This window comes from Gorilla gorilla, chromosome 1, assembly GCF_029281585.2.
Source record: "Gorilla gorilla gorilla isolate KB3781 chromosome 1, NHGRI_mGorGor1-v2.1_pri, whole genome shotgun sequence".
Taxonomy (NCBI): domain Eukaryota; kingdom Metazoa; phylum Chordata; class Mammalia; order Primates; family Hominidae; genus Gorilla; species Gorilla gorilla.
The window spans coordinates 58,093,329-58,110,421 of record NC_073224.2 but is presented as its reverse complement, the minus strand read 5'-3'; the positions used below and the strand labels follow the sequence as shown (position 1 = coordinate 58,110,421).

The following is a 17,093-nucleotide window of genomic DNA, read 5'->3' as shown; positions in this document are numbered from 1 at the left end:
CCAGAAAAAAAATATGGCAAGACTTTAGCAATATGATTTGATGCCTATTTCTATATAATACCCAAATATACAGGAATAAAAATTATGGCAATCACTGGATTTTGTGTACATGGCTCTAACCAATATTTATATTAGAAAATATCTAATTATTGTCTAAAATATTTAATCTTCATTCCTGTTTGTATGTCAGTGTGCTACTTCAATATCAGTCTGTTAAAAGAGTCTAGGAATGACTACTATAAGCAGAGAATTATATGTTCAGGAATCACAACAAAAAACAAGAACAAATAGAGAAACAAAAGCTTTCCTACTCTTTCATCCAGGACAAGAATAAATACACATAAAGTCAATATTAGTGAAGTAAACAAGCATCTTCTATATCCATTCATAGTACCTTCAATTGATTGATTTCTTAAAAGACAATCAGCAAAATTATCAGTTTTTATTAGAGTTTTTAGTAGAGACCAAGCTTAAACAAATATATTCTATGGTGCTTAACTCTATAGTATTTAAAGATTCAATATTTATTTCCTCTAAAAATGAGTCAAGTGTCTGAAAGGAAAAAGCCACCTAACTGAAACTTCAGTTTATACTATACAGGGTATTTATTATAAAACTGTAATTACAATGCAATTATACTGAAGTATAAATGATCATCATTCATTTATTTAAGAAAATAATCAAAATGTGCATACCTGGAAGAAAACCATCCACCCTCCAAAATAGGGATTTGCTAATGTAGGAGTAGAAGGCAAAAGTTGAGGGTAACTCAGGTAACACACTCATACGTATTAGGATATGAACAGCTGGTATAGCAAACTTGATAGAAATCACTGATAGACAAGAAGACATTCTCTGCATTTTAAATTAAAGTACAATTTGTCTGTGGGCATTCAAGAGATAGTTTGGGGAAACCTATACAAATAACAATGATGCTAAGAGACAATATCAAAATCACAATAAATATCATGGCAATACAGTGTGGCCACTATATTTTAAACACATCCACTTGATGAAAAATATAATAATTTATTGATAAAACATATTAAGCATAATAGAAAATGAGGCAGAAACCACTCCAAGCTGGGAAACATCATGACATTTGTAGTGATAAATATTTTGAAAATCTAACTCTATGAATCTTGTGATTTTTAGCTAAATGAATTTTCACCCTTGAGACCCAATTTCCTCATCTATAAAGTGTTGTAAGCATTAAAAGTTATAATATTTGTGAAAATGCTTTGAAATTATGTGATACTATGAGAAGTAAATTTTTTCATGTGAGTCCATGAAATCAGAGCACATAGCCCTTTAGCATAAACTTGATTCCAAATGATATCTCTTCCTTTCAGACACTGTGAGCAGATAAAGGGATAGTTTAAGGTTAAGTGATAGAGGCATAATCCCTTATAGGCCTTTGAATTCTTTTAACTTTGCATTATTTATTTCAGAGATTTTTCAGGCTTCTCCAGATTCTACAGTCTAAGTAGTTTGTAAATCCACACACTTCTACTTTGCCAGGGATTTCTTAGTGTGAAAATATCCTGAAGTCTCACCTACCTTCAATCCTTACTGTGTCCATACCCACCATTACCAGGATAATCTTTGTAAAAGGCAGAACTCACCTTTGTCCATTCCTCTTTTAAAAGCTCCTATTGGTAGAAAATATACTGAACCCGTGATTTGATACCAAGTATGTTTTGGCTCAACTTTTATGAAAACAAATATTTAATTAGAATATACCAACATTTATGAGTTTTCCTTAAAGATAAATTTTGGAGGAAAAAAACTCCATTAGACCAATTTAATTCCCTGATGATTATATATATATTACCTAGTGAAATCCTTGGCAGTTTTTCCATTTTAATTTTAATTTTACTGAACTAATGTTTAGCAGCATCACTTTCATTTAATTTTTACAATAACTATTAGATTCATGAATCCGTTTTACCCATGTCAAGTTCTACTGAATATAGCTTAGGCTTGGAATTTTCCTTTGTGATTATTACTTTTCTAAAGGTAATTCTTCTTTTCAAACAATACAGATCTAAATTTTCCAAAACCATTTTAATTCTTCTCTTTGGCCAGAAACATTTTCTGTGTGTAGTTTTGGCTACTGCTAGTTTAGTTTTTTTAATTGGTTTTGTGTCTCAATGCTACAAAAAATATAATTTATGTAATTTTTCATTTTTGTCAAACTTAAATTGGGCAATATTAACCATTCTCAATTTTTTGTTGTGTTGAAATTTCTATCAGTGACATTAATGTGGAGATTGACAGCTCTTTGAGCTAGATTCATTTTGAAATTTTAAGACTTTTGATTATTTCTTATCTAGCCAATAGAAACTTTAGAAACACTTTTAAGACTGCTTGATAGCCTGGAATTATTATGTTTTAATTCTCATTCGTTTGTATGGTATTCCTCTTATTAGCTTTCACACTTAGTACCAATTTCTTATTCATTATTGGAGCAAAAAGTAAAGAGAAGAATCAAGGTGATAAGCTTAAAATCTTCTCAATGTAAAATGGTGTGTGGGGAAAGTGTCAAATCATCCTACTTTGGTCTTTGTGCATTTAGGAAAAATAAAAGCAATTAGCATTGCACACACATATATAATTGAATCTCTTCAGATTTGTCTAGCTTTATCTGTAACCACTTTGTGACTCTTTTTGTAACTTGCATTTTTCTAAAAATGTGACCTTGTTTGGTCTTCCTACTGTTGGCCATGCTGTTTTTCCTTCTCTCCACATCTTTTTATCAATGGTGCAAATTATAAATTCTATTCAAATTTACTTTAAAGATCATGTCCTATAGACAGCCCCCATCCCACTTGTATAACCCTTGCTCTTCAGCCCCTTTCACACCTGCATAGGCATTCTTCTGCTGTGATGATCCTTTGAATAATTCTCTTGGAGTTCTCTTTACCGGGCTCTCTTGCGGCAACTGGTGAGCTCATGTAGGCTATCACTGGGTCTCTGCTTATTTGCCAGTGCCTGCAGGTCCTCAGTACCTGTTTGCTGAACAAATGAATGGTCTGTCAGCTTAACCCAACTCTGTATGTAGAAGGCACTTAATAATTCTTAAAAACAATTTTGATTCTGTCCTTTTATTGTTATTTATGGGAATTATTTATGGTAAAAATTTCTACATAATAGAAAATTTGGAAAATGTCAAGAAATAGAAGGAAAAAGAAATTGCTTAGAGCCCTTGCTAACATTTTGTTTTTCTTCCTCTATCTTTTGATCACATGCTGTGTATGAAATTTCACGTTCAATTTTTTCCCAAGTAAACCTTGATTATTCTAGACAATTTGAAAAATATAGAAATGAATAGAAAAATAAGAATTTCAGGTTTCCAGTTCTCAGGATCTAAAAACTTTTTGAGTATTTCATTTGACTATGACAACTAGATCTATTCAGTTATTTATTAACTTATTAGTTCATTTGATAAACAACTATTTTGTGAGTGTTTTCCATGTAATTTGGGCTGAGGACACCTATCCCATGAAGCCCGTATTCTCTATCAGTGGCTTCTTGGAGATGGTGTTTTAAATCTTCCCAAATCTTCATCAGCACCCCAAAACTTCCTCCTCAAAGTAACAATATACCTTGCTACAGATAATTATTGGTGTTATCAATGTTTTATAAATTATAAATTTAAAAATCACTATTTTAAGATCTATATATAATATATTAAGTAAAACTTATATTCTTACAAGACTTCCTCCAGGTCCCTGTTACAACCAGATTTTCTTTGCAGACTTTTAAATTATAGAAGTTCTGGTGCTGCCACTGAGTTGTGTAGATTATTATTAGATATTCAATAAATAAAGTTGGTAGATGTGAAGAGGTACTAGACAATAGTCCTATTTTGTTTTGGTTTGTTTGTTTTGTAATTTATTCTGAAAAAATGTTTATGTGGAGAGAAAAGGGAAAACATATAGAAATACACAGCACACGAACAAATTCTTACTTTTTTTTGGTAGTCTTTCTAATTTTCCAAGGTCACCAGCTAATAGCAAATGAGAGTTGTAGGGGGTGGGGTGAAGGCTGGGGTCTATCTGATTCTAGATAGACCAGATTCTAGATTTTCCACTCGGTTACTCAATCTTCTTAGTGGTCAGTTTAATAACCTGGAATTTAAGACATGACTGTGTGATGATGGGCAAATCACAGCAGGACTGAATGGGAGCTGGTAATTTCTCAGAGGTTGTCCATGTGACATATGCATGTAAGTTCATTCACCTGATTTAGCTACTTACATGAACCATTGTGCACTGAGCTGCTTCTATATCTTTAGCATATTCTATATCTATGTAAAATTCACATAAGATTGTATGACTTTTATAAAAAACAAAAAGACATCTTTGATTAATTTGTCTTCACTATGAATACTGATGTGATGTGTTACAATCATCCTGAAAAGGAGGCTAACAAAGGACAGGACTGAGTCTGTCTTGAGGTGAGTGATATGATGGAAAGAATGGATTTTCCCCCACCCAACTCATTTTTGATATTACATAAAGTGAAAAACATTAAATAATTCACCAAAGTATCTAGATTTTTTTTTGTTTTTGAAGTGCAAGGGAAGTAACTTGACCTTTGTTAAACACTTTGATCATGGAAAACACATAAGGTTCTCATCTTATTCCAGGAAGTGTAGACACTAGATAATCTTTTCATAGTCATCCAAAAAGCATATTAAGTGAACCAGGTAAATCCATCCTACACTTTTTATTCCAGAGACAAGTTGGCTAAACTTTGAGGAGACTAAAACAAAACAAAAAAAATTATTGTTTGGTTCATTTGATAAATGTGGATTCCAATCATATAATTTAGGCCAAATATTCTACTTCGACTTCTTAGACTTAGATTTCCAGATAGTCTGGTTTATAAAATAAGATTTTAACTTATGCTTACTAAACTCTATGTATTTCTACTTTCCAATGACCCATGTTCTTATTTTCTGAATTTACTTATTGATGCTTTAGGTATGATAAAGGTATATAATGGCTAAGGAAACGTAAATGAAGCATAAGACATCAGTTGAGAGTTTTGACGGAAAGGAAGTGGTGATATGAAGGAAACAGATAAACCAAAGAAAAAGGAAAAGGTCAGGGAGCTGATAAAAGTAACTTGAAGAAACTTTAGTGCAAATGTTGGATTCAGACAATCGCTACTTTTAAAGTACTTAAAGAAGTCAGTCTTTGAAATCTTGCCCGGATTCCATTCCAATTTCATCATTGGAGACTTCCAATGATGAAAAATTGGGGAAGAATTACCTTCCAAAGCCTCAGTTTCCTCGTGTGTAAAATGGAAATAATAGCAAGAGATATTAAATGAGATGATTCACTCATCGATTCATCAATTGTTTATAGAGCCCCTACTAAGCTTAAAACTGTTTTAAGTGTTGACACAGTGGTAAAGAAAGCAGAAAGTGTAACTACTTTTATGAAACTGACTTCCTAGTGGTGAAAGATAAAAAGAAAACAAACAACAAATTGAGATAACTTCAGTTATAGATAAATGCTGTGAAGAAAATTAAGTAGTGTAATATGGTAGAGTTTAATCTGGCCAGACCCAGATTTAGGGGTGAAAGCACTTTTAGACAGAGTGATTGGGGAAGATCCTTATGAAGAAGAGTCATTGAGCTACTTGTTGGCTGACAAGAATATGGGGATCCATGTGAGGGAGACTGGCAAGAGTAAAGGTTATCTGGCAAAACCAAACAAATTGGTAGGTTCGAGGCACAGAAAGGTCAGGCACCTGTAGTACGGTGAGTAAGAACTGAGCAGGTTGTGGTGAGGCTAGAAAGATAAGCAGAAGGCAGGTCCCACAGGGCCTTGATGGAAATGGAAAGAGCTTGAATTTTACCTGAAGTATAAAGGGAAGGAACCATTTTAAGTTCTTAAGTACAGAATAACCTAATCTTTCTGTGTTGAAGAGATCACTTTGACTGTTATGAAGAGAATAGATTGGAAGTAAGGCAAAGCCTGGAAGCAGTTATGAGGAGACTGAATGGGAGGATGGAGAAAGGGGATGCTGATCTGGACCAAGTGTTGGCAGCACAGGTGGAAAGAAAGGAAAGACTGACATAGAATTAAGAGAAGTGGCTGCATGGAAAAGACAAAGACATTTTAGAGAATGACTTTTTTTCCCCATGAGCACTGGGATGGGAAAGAGCCAAATTAGGGGGTCGGAAATCCAGAGTTATGTTTGGGCTGTTATTGATGTCTGATTTTCATTAGGTGGTAGAGATGTCAAGAAATCCGTTGGAGATAAGAGGCTGAGGCCCATTCAGTAGGTCTCAACTGGAGACATAAACATAGGAGTCATTGCATTCAGATGGAGCTTAAAGCTAAGGGACTGCATGTGACAGTGTAAATAAACATGTAGAGAGGAGCAGATGACTGGTTTCTGAGCCTTGGGAAACTTCATATTTGGAAGAGACACAAGGAGGAGCTAGGAAAAGATAGTGAGAAGAGGTAGCCAGTGAAAAAAAGTAGAACTATACTTTGCTTTGAATGTTGAAAAGGGTTGGCATTATAGTGAGAATTCAGTAAATTCCACATAAAAATCTGAATTTATGTCTCCCCTAGAAAGGTTGATTGTGAACATGCAATTGGTAAATATCTCTATTAACTTTAATATTGTTACAAAAGTAATTATTAAGGAATTTATAATATTTGGAAGAATTAGATGTCTTTACCTAATATATCCCTTGCTAGCTTAACAATTAGAAAAAGAAAGAGGTACATCTTAACATAATTTGTTTTAATAAAAACTACAGAATATATTGAGAGACTAAAGAATTAGAAATTTAACTGAAAATTTCATGCAAAGGTAATGCTCTGTTGAACCATTTTGTGGCTTATGTTTTGTTTTGATACATATTTTAAAATATTGTTTAAGACAATACTTGAACAGATTGGGATTGTGTGTGTGTGTGTGTGTGTGTGTGTGTATTGGTTAAATAACTGGTTTATTTTTAAACTGAAATTAAACCTTCCATTTCTTTGAGAAATTTAAAAAGTAGTTGTTATCAATGTGGCAGATATTAGGTAGAATCTAATATCGTGAAAATTAAACTGCACATAAATGGAGATAAATCCTTTTGTCAGTGTGTGTATATCTCTGTGTGTAATTTTGATCTCAGGCTTGGCAAGTTTCCTTAAAACTTTTTTTTAGAGCTACTTAATTTTGTACTTGCTGGTGGTTAGCTAATAAGAAAAAGCTAATAAAAAATAGTGCTTACTCTGTGCCAGGCACTTCTGTTAACATTTTATAAATGTTATCTCATTTAACAAGCTCATGTCATTGTATAGTCTAGCTTATACTTGTCTTTTACATAAGCAAATTTGTTAATTTGTGTTTCCTGATATTTATCATAAAATTTACTGGTTGTCATATCCTAAAAGGGAATAGTTCAATTTAATTTTCCTTGTTCTAATTTTAAATACCGTACTAAGGTTGAGAAAGAAGGGGTCAGGAAAGGGAAGTAACATTGAGTGTCTCATGTGCCTGGCACTCCATATGATGCTTCAATGCACACCAGGCTATTCAGCCTCAGATTTGTTTCTACATTGCTTCTAGTTCTACAGATTATTCAACGAATGTACAATCCTTGGTCACTAGTCTTAATAGGGAAAACAGAATTATGGTTAAAACAAAAGAGTAAGTAACTTAAATATGATCTATCGGTATTTATTTTGTATTATGATATTTTGCTTAAGTTGAGAAAAGGGCGCATCAGGTGTTTTGGCAGTTTACTGTGATCTCAATAGTGAGAATGTATTGAAAAATCTCAGTACAGGAGAAAGCTGTGCAGCTTTCTCTTCCTGTCGCTGCTTAATTTTCATGTAGATATAAAGCCGCAGTTTAAGCACATCTGCTTAATCCTTATTTAAAAGACTAGGAGAGAACTAGAAAGGGAGGGAGGGAGAGGAGGGGAAGGGGGAAGAGATTGAGAGAAATCTCTCCCATATAATACAAACACTGTATTAGTGTGTGAGAAGCAGATAATCGTGCATGTAGGCACTATCATTTGTGAAATCAGAAAGCATAATTTACTCCCAATGCTGAAAAATCTAGTTGTGTGTAAGCACCAGAGAGATATTTAAATACCTATCCAATAAAAGATAATAAAAGCCTAGCAAACCTAAGTAATCCATTTTCAGATGTTAATCCAATTATGTAAACAAATATTACCCCCCCTTTTTTTTTTTTGGTCATTGTTTCGAGGATAAAGTGTAAATGAAAGAAATAGCATTCCATCTAGGTAAAAGAGGAATCAGCAACATTGAAATGTGAATAGCTGTGATTCCTCCTTGCTGAATGGTAACTTTAGAAGAGAGGGAACCCAGGAGTCCATCCAGAGGCTCAAGGAATAAGAAGTTCTCACCCACAGGAAGATGAAAAATACTTTCAGGGTGACCCATGAGGGAAAATCACCAAAGCCTTTGAAATAAAAGATTTTCCCTTTTCTAAGAATAAAAGATGGTGTTATGTCAAGGGCGGCTCGATGGTGTGGATGAAAGAACTATTGGGAATGGCTACTGAGAGATCAAAGGCCTCAAAATTCTGGAAGTAGAACAAGTCAGATACAATATAAGAAGTACTTCAAAGGCAAGAAAATAAGAATAATAAAAATACCTTTAGTTGTCAAATGTAAAATTTGTGCCAGTTTTGTCACATTCTATTTTTCAGGAACACTGTAAAGGTATTTTCTATTAATATCAATTTAACTGTACATATCTTCCCATCTATCTTAATTAGTCACTTTTCAAGAACAAATGTGTTATGCTCAAAGCATCCAAAGGACTTTTTTGTTAGCGTTAATAAAATGCTTTCTCTTAAACTAAATTTTAATTTAGTTTACATGTCTACGTGTAAGGTAGTTATAGAAAATGAATGTAAAATCACTTCATTAAGTGTAACAAAACAAAATAATATGAGGAATTGTTATACTGTTTAAGCATTTGGAAAACTATAAAGGAGTACAGAAATTTTGTTACCACTACTATGATTAGTTTCTCATTTGGTTTTTCACTTTAAGAATTGGAATAAAAGTTGAAATCTTGATTAAAAAAACAAGAAGTGATTCACAAATTATTTTACAAATTGAAATACTGAAATACACAATGTTCAACCACTGTCAACATGAACTCCTATTTTGTAATTAATCTATTCTATAAACATCTGTATTTGCTAAAGAGCAACAGATCAAGGAAAAGAAAAAATAATCCTTGCCATCCATAGAGCCATGATTTTTGTGGAATCTTCGCTCCAGTTTAAGTTTTGTCAGTGTCTGGAAGAAAATACTTCCCATGGATCATCTTTTTGCTAAAGAGTATTCTTTACATTTTAAAACATATGAATATTTACGTAAAGGTGTTTGTGGAAAAGGAAATTATGTGCCTTTTATTTTAATTCACCCATTATTCTATTCCACATGTGAAGTAGAAAATATTACTTTAAGACAAAAGTAAAGCATTATTTATTTAAAAATCTATTTTGTCCATGAATTTTATCAGGGGTAACGCTTCTTAATGTTATTCAGTGCCATAACTTGCCTTTTTTCTAGGCCTCCATTTTATGAACTGAACGTCTGGATTTGATGGCAAGAAAACATTTCCTTCTGCTGGCTTTTCTAATAACTCCCTCTTACAGATATGCATGCCTCATGTTTGTTAATAAAATTGACGTGATTTTAATATCTGGTATTTTAACACACTGTGAATTATGGAATTTTCAGTGGCTTTATTTAATTAAATGCATTTTAAAATCCTTACAAAAAATATTAAGAGTAACTCTAAAATGTATTAGAGCCACAGATGTTTTCCTTTATAGTGTTAATTGATTTAAGGTCCATCAAAATGCTGTTAAAATGTCTAGAGGTTAACAATAACAATGGCACATGGGTCAGATTAAAATTCTTTTTGAGTAAAATAAATAAATAAATGACAGCTTATTTTCTTCTGATTTAAAAAAATTAGCTAGTGGATTGAAACAACAATGTGATAGCTAAGATTTCATTCTCTCACTTTATAATGAAAGGAGATTTAAAATTAGGGATTATATGGTACACCAAAAATTTATATACACAGATTACAAGTACTAGTTTTTTTTTAGTGAAGAAAAGACAACTATATATTTTCTCTTTTTATCTGTTGTCCTATTTTACAATTGTAGCAATTAATCTGCCAAACTCTTTAATCAATAAAATATGGTGTTTAACAACCAAATTTGGCCCCTCCCTCCCCTTAAATACATTTCCAATGCTCCTTGCTCCATTTTAAACCTGTTGTCCTTTATAAGAGAATAATATATTTTGTAATTTGAGAAAATCATGCAAAGGAAAGTTTCTCAAAATTCACATTAATATGTAATAATAGTAATAAATATGTATAACAATATCTTAGAATTTTACAATATTTTATAGAAAACATTAATATTAAAATGAAAATTTAAACACATCAATTTTTTCATGTTAAAATTACTAAGAATGAACTACAGATTCATGAATACTAAGGGCAACTTTTATCTCAGGAAATATATCAGTGGACTGAAAATGTCAAATCAATTCAATTAAATCAGTAATAACACTTTGCTGTTTATGTGGCTGTTTTTTCTTCTATTTTTATTGTCTTAGATTGCATGGATACCATCAAAATAAGTTAATTTGTATACAGGATATAAATGGACCAGAGAATGTGTCTTCTATTAAATAATAACAAATAAGAATACCTTTTATTTTGTGATGGTCTTTACTATTTACTGAGAGACAAGTATTGTTCAAGTTGCTGTTTTTTTTAATTAGCTGACATATTTCCTGCTTTAATTTGAGTTAGAATTCCTGTACAAAACATTTTAAAAAGAGAAAAAAATTAAAGAAAGAGAAAAGGAATTTGGAAACTACTATAATGTAAAGTAGCATTATTTATACAACAATTAATTTTAGAGAAGCAAGAGACCTTAGAAATAATCTATTTCAACCCATCTATTTTACAAATGAGAAAATTGAAACTCATAGATATTTAGTGACTTGTCCTTTGTTACACCAAAAATGAGGGAACTTGGTCTAGAATTCCTCCAGCATATTATGAGGTATTTGTTCTGTGGCCTGATACAATGAAATGAATGTTGGATTAGGCATTTTGGGACAAGTTTTGAATCCTAACTCTATTACTAATTCCTCTTCACTAGACTGAGATTCTGGTATGTGGTATTCAATAAGCGACTTGACTTCTTTAAGCCTTGGTTTCTTTTTCAGTGAGATTTACAGCTTAGACTAGTTTCTGAATCTTGACCCTGTGGACAATCTAGTTGGAGAACTGAGATGACCTGGGCATTGTAGGATGTTTAGCAACATTCCTGCCTCTGTAAACTAGACACAGCAGCACATTTACCCAACCTGCTCTGACTGTGACAACCAGAAATGTCTCCAGGCATTGCCAAACGTCAACTGAGGGCAAAATTGCCTACCCTAGCCACCTTAACTGAAAACTACAAACTTCATTGAAATAATTTCTTTATGGCTCCCAGCAGTAACACTGTGCTATTCTAGAGCAGTTGGTTAAACTACTGGATGCTTCATCAGAAAGCACCCACTAAGCATCACTCACCATGAAGTTCGTTGGGTACTCTATACAATGAACAAAGGAGATATCATATAATTTTTAAAAAACTTAAAAGGTTCACAGGTGAGAATTTTGTAGTAACAATTAAGTATTAACTATTAGAAAAATTTAAGAAGTTTTAACAAAATGATATAAAAATATATTCACTATAAGTAGGATGTAATTTTTGTCCTGTAAGAGTTATCCATGTATTTACGAATTGTACCTACCAGAGGTTACAAAAATTTGGTCATTATTTGAAAGATTAACAGGGATTCATTTCCAATCATAGGTGTTCACTATACTATTCTAAGACATTTGCAACTGTGTAAGGCAGTCATTTCCATTAAAAATTGCTAGAACAAACATTAAGCATTTCATAGTGAAAAGGGTCATAGGTATATTTTCATCCTTTGCATATAGAAGAAATAGCAATCTATTATTTTCAGTTTTTGACTTAAAAGGTATTGTTGCTTCCCTTTCTTTCCCTCCCCTACTTAATTTTTTGCCCATGGATCCAGATACCTACAAGGGCCTAATACAGGGAAAGCGCACTGTGTATGAGCTATGAAGGCACAATGGAAGCTTGCCTGGCAATCAATGCCAGACCAGACAGCTAGTCTGATGAATTCTGCTACACATCACAGGGCTACTAGTTTTTTTTGTTTTTTTGTTTGTTTGTTTGTTTTTTGTCATACATTACTGCAAGTTCCCTGAGGAAGTTTACTGATCTGTGGTTTTACGAGAAATGCACGTCATGGAGGTGGCGTGGGGGAGCGGGTGAACAAGGAAACTTTAGTTGCTATAAAACGGGAGCTGAGAGCTCAAGCAGGTTGGTTATGTTCTGCCAGATGGAGATAAAACTGTGGCAGCCACATCCTGTGACTAGAAATTGTTTAAATAGGCAGACCTGTTGGAGGACTAAAGAACATTAGGCAAGGAGATTAAATTAGTGTAGGAAAAAAAATCAGTTTTGTTTAAAACGAAATATCTACTTGTGTTAATAGAACATTCTAACTCCACCGTAGGATGGAATCAAGAGGTTTTTTTTTAAAATACATATAGTGTATATATATAAATATATATACACACACACACTGTATGTATTCCTATGTAGATTATTTTGATTTACCTCTTTCTAGTAAAGCAAAGTTCATTCTGAAATCCAACATATTCACTTACTAGAGCAGAAAAAAATTAGCTGTGCATTTATGCTGATCACAGTGTAGATAATTAATCTTTAAGAAAGTAGGTTTTTCTGTTTATAGTTGATAAAGTGTTAGTGGCAAGAACTTTTTCTGTTATTGAATATTATCATCAGATTACTGGTGCTTTCCATTTTATTCCTTTAAAAAAATCCAACTTTTGTAAGCCACCGCTATTTTCTGAAGATTTTATTTCTCTCTAAGCTAAGAAAGGATGTCAAGAATAAACCATTTTCTCCTTTTAAATAAAAATACATTCACTATAGATATTCATTTGAAATCTCAAACATACCTGAATTAAGTATACTCAGTTTTGTGAGTGAAAAATCAATTATTATTTAAAAGAAAACAGAACAAAAAAAATGTTCAATGTTTTCATTTTACTTCTCTTGCTGCTTTTGGGCTCTGACTGGGCCCGGAAGCAGAAGTTGCAAAACATTATGAGAAAACTTTTGCTCTTTTCTTTTTTTTCTTCAATCTCCACCCATATGGAAATACCAGAAATCTGAAACCCCATTCTTGCTAAATGTTCTTCTCAGGATTGTATCTCTACTGCAGGTCTTCTATGACGTTTTACAGCTGGCCTCTTTCCATTCAGAATTGCTGTTCATCTTTGAATGTCTCTGCTTTACTCCTGAATGAACACAAACACATTTTTTTAGGTTTCTTGTTGACATTGGCTTTCTTTATAGCCCATAAAAAATACATTTGTGGCATCTCTTCCATAGATAAAAATAGTATAATTATGATTCAATACTCGATGAATGTGTGTTAAACTAAACTGTGCCCAAGCTCTGTGCAACAGTACAGGTTTTTCACCTTTCCAGGGGAGAGGTGTGGAGCACATATACATTTCAGCCATCCTACATGCCCACAGGGACCTCTTTCTGTTCTGTCTCATTGGAATACCCTTCCTTATTTGGTTTTTAGTTTCTTTCTGCTTTAAGCACCTTTCAGAGAGAGAGAGATGTTTTCCTTTGTCTTTGTATAGGCAGTGCCTATCGTTACAGAGTAGCCTTTAAATACATATTTGTTGAATTAATAATGATACACATGAACTGATGAGGCTCTATAATTCTATGAGATAATCTGGTATCGTGGGAATATTTTAGCATGTTTTGTATAGATAGACTGACACTATGACTGGTAATCTGATAGTAAAAATGGCAAAATATTGAGCCTGAGTATTATTTTATTATGTTGCTTTCTTATACAAGGAGGGAATAAAATAAAGCGATGTGGACTCTAATTGTGCTCATGAAAGAAACAATGTATACATACCTCCTTGAGACGGAATGATAACGTAGAATGTTTACCATGATTTATCAATCTCTCCTATATAAGAAAAATATTTCTTGTCCTGAAGTGGTAACTTTGGTGAAGTCTTTTGCTTGCTCTTTTACAGACTAATTAACAAGTTTTCTATGCCGGCTCTGTCCTTTCCTCTCCTCTCACCCCTGAAAAGTGGTTAAAAGTTTGGCATTTGTTACCCAGAATACTAAATGTAACACATATGTGGCAAGATTTGATGGAATTGCACTTCTGTTCTTATTATGTTCCTTTCTGGAAAATTATGACAATTTGTGTCCCCTTAGAGAGTGTAGCACAGTTTTCTGGTTGCTCCTCATGATAATCCAAAAAAAAAAAAAAAATCCAGCTATCCCTTACCTTTTAGAGTAAGAATCTTTTTTTTTTCTTTTTTTTTTTATTATACTTTAAGTTTTAGGGTACATGTGCACATTGTGCAGGTTAGTTACATATGTATACATGTGCCATGCTGGTGCGCTGCACCCACTAACTCGTCATCTAGCATTAGGTATAAGAAAGAGTGCTTTCATCAAATCATTTGAGAACGTTAAGTTGAATAACTGATACGGTACTACCCTACAGACATGCGCAGGAAGTATCTGCATTTCTGTGGCGTTCTGCTAAGGAAAAGAATTTTCTTTCCAGACAAGATTTTTCAAAATCATATTTTAAAAATATCTTAATGATGAATTTGAAGTTGAGAACCAACTTATTTCAAGTAAAATTAAAATTTTGAGAGATAAGAGAATATACTTTTTTTAAGGTTAGAACTCAGAGGCCATTATGACAATTAATGGGCTAGTGGAGACACCTGGTCTCTAAGAAGGAGACACCAGCTTCTTCATGTTTTGATTTCTGCCTTGTTCTCTTGTCTGTCGCCACTAGACACATACTATTTTATAGTAATTACTTGCATATTTTGTAGAAAAGGCAGCTGTGTTTTCTACAAATATTTCACAAATGTTAGTATTGCTCTATGCCAAGGAACAGAAGACAAATTTGTGGAAAAGATACATGTGGCCCCTCCCCAGGTGGGATTTCTTGTGTAGGCCCCATGCAGTGGAGGGACAGAGGGGGCCAGTGCTCATTTTGAGGACATGATAGTTCGGACTGTCTGAGGAAATCGGCAGCGTGTGTTTAATGACCAAACCAACATGGCTTTGAAGAATATATATATATATATATTTTTTCCTTTTTTTTTTTCGTTGCCCAGGCTGGAGTTCAATGGCATGATCTCAGCTCACTGCAACCTACGCTTCCCAGGTTCAAGGAATTCTCCTGCCTCGGACTTCCGAGTAGCTGGGATTACAGGCATGCACCACTATGCCTTGCTAATTTTGTATTTTTAGTAGAGACAGGGATTTTCTATGTTGTTCAGGCTGGTCTCGAGCTCCCAACCTCAGGACCTCAGGTGATCTGCCCGCCTCGGCCTCCCAAAGTATTGGGATTACAGGCGTGAGCCACTGTGCCTGGCCAAGAATATTTTTCTTAATTTTTCTGTAAAACTAGTTGTTTTAGTTTTCAAAGAAAGATATTTTGGTAGTTTTTCTTTAAAATGCATATCATCATACAGAAATCATTGTCCATGTATATGGACATATATATCTATATAAATAGATTATATATATATAAATATATTTTATATATATATTTGTCCATATATATGTCCATATATATATGTGTGTATATATATATATATATATATATATATATATATATATATATATATACGATCTTTTTTTTGATATAGTGTCCTAGACCTGGAATTCCTGTGTTAAAAAATGAAAACATTTTCAGTCTCTTCATATATATTGACAAATGGCTTTCAGAAAAGTTGTTTCCTCTATTCTCTTCCTAACATTGTATGAGTTTCCTTTCACATACTTTTGTCAGAGTTTAATTTTATCATTTTCAAAAGTGTTACTTTTATAAAAACTGGTATTTCTTCAATTTACCATTTTGTGATTAATTTAATTTTTACTGTGTTTAGGGTTTTATCATATGCTTATTATTTACATTTCCTTTGTGAATTGTGTTCCTATGATTTGCACATTTATCTTTTGTGCAGCTGTGTTTACATTTTGAATATAAAGTTATATGAAAGAGGAAAATATGTAATTTACATAAACACACCCAAATATATGTGTGTGTGTGTGTGTGTGTGTGTAGTGTGCGTGTATTCTGTGTTGAAATAAATGGTAGAACCAGGACAACAGGTAGAGGTTATGAGGTTGTCATCTGTGACACAGTCTAGAGGAGAAACTGTGTGGGCATCTATCAACCTACCTTTTTGAAAGAATCTTAACTATTAGTTTCTGGAATATTCAGAGAAGACTTGTAAGGCCAACATGGACTCCAGTTTCCATCCTCCTGAGAAGACATTCCATTATGAAATCTAAGTAACTTTGACAGCAAACCCTTGAGTCTTATCATTTTCATTAGATAATCTACCACCAACACAATGATCCAAAAATGCATTATATTCTTGCACTGGGGTTCTTCACTTTTTGCTTCACCCCAAAACTGCCGCTCCTAACCACATGCTTAGCTGCTAACTTTCACACTAGGCTTATGAGAACAGTATTTTCAGTAAGCTCTCTTTTCAATTCCTTTCACAATGGAGCTGCAGAATCTTTGAGTTGAAAGAAGCCTTAGAGGTGACTAGGATCAATGTATATATATATCCCTCTTACCACACACACTCACTGAATATTTTCTAAAAACTACATTAAGAAAAAAAGAAAAGCCTAATTTAGTGCTGAACTGCTGAAATATTTTGAAATTTGTGATTTCAAAATCTTAACACTGTTAATCGAAACCAATGTTTCTCATGCCTTTTAGTCTCTGGACTCCTTTTTAAACGTTCTTAAACATAAACCTAATTTTTAGCATAATTGTGGAATATAAAGAGGTTTTGTCTATGTGGGTTATATATATTTATTGTAAAATAAACTAGATAGAA

The 17,093-nt window shown here is 33.1% G+C and overlaps 1 protein-coding gene and 1 long non-coding RNA gene across 7 annotated transcripts in view; one reads left to right on the top strand and one right to left on the bottom strand.

The window, feature by feature from the left end:
* The window catches only part of PTPRC (protein tyrosine phosphatase receptor type C), a 119,868-nt gene that overhangs the window by 5,995 nt on the left and 96,780 nt on the right, over positions 1 to 17,093 (top strand). The window lies entirely within an intron of this gene.
* Positions 2,870 to 16,501, bottom strand: LOC109027064 (uncharacterized). The gene is made up of 5 exons (XR_002006196.3): positions 16,418 to 16,501; positions 14,105 to 14,280; positions 13,116 to 13,457; positions 10,747 to 10,855; positions 2,870 to 3,018 (listed from the first exon to the last, which is right to left on the bottom strand). It is a non-coding gene; the product is annotated as an uncharacterized lncRNA (long non-coding RNA).